Source organism: Egretta garzetta, unplaced genomic scaffold (assembly GCF_000687185.1).
Source record: "Egretta garzetta isolate BGI_Z169 unplaced genomic scaffold, ASM68718v1 scaffold4, whole genome shotgun sequence".
In the NCBI taxonomy this organism is placed as follows: domain Eukaryota; kingdom Metazoa; phylum Chordata; class Aves; order Pelecaniformes; family Ardeidae; genus Egretta; species Egretta garzetta.
The window spans coordinates 5,900-6,243 of record NW_009259329.1 but is presented as its reverse complement, the minus strand read 5'-3'; positions in this window follow the sequence as shown (position 1 = coordinate 6,243).

Genomic DNA, 344 nt, shown 5'->3' with positions numbered 1-344 from the left:
CGGCACGCCCCCCGGCCACCGGTCAACAGGGTTAAAATGCATGTCGGAAATCAAAATGCACGTCGTAAATTCTCCGGTTGCCTTCAGACATCACAGGGAAGAGTCGGCGTGGAGGGGATGATGCTCTGGGCATCTCTGCTGCCTGGCAGCCCCTGCCTCTCAACCACGGGCTTCGCGATGCCCACTGCAACTTGGGTGCCCTAATCCCAACTTGGGTGCCCTAATCCCAATTTGGGCTGGAGCAAAGCTGCCACCTCGATGTTTTACCCCTCCAGGGGCAGACTCCCTGCTTTCCAACACAGAAAATCTGCCCAGGGAGCCCCCATGGAGCCCCCCTCGAGCCC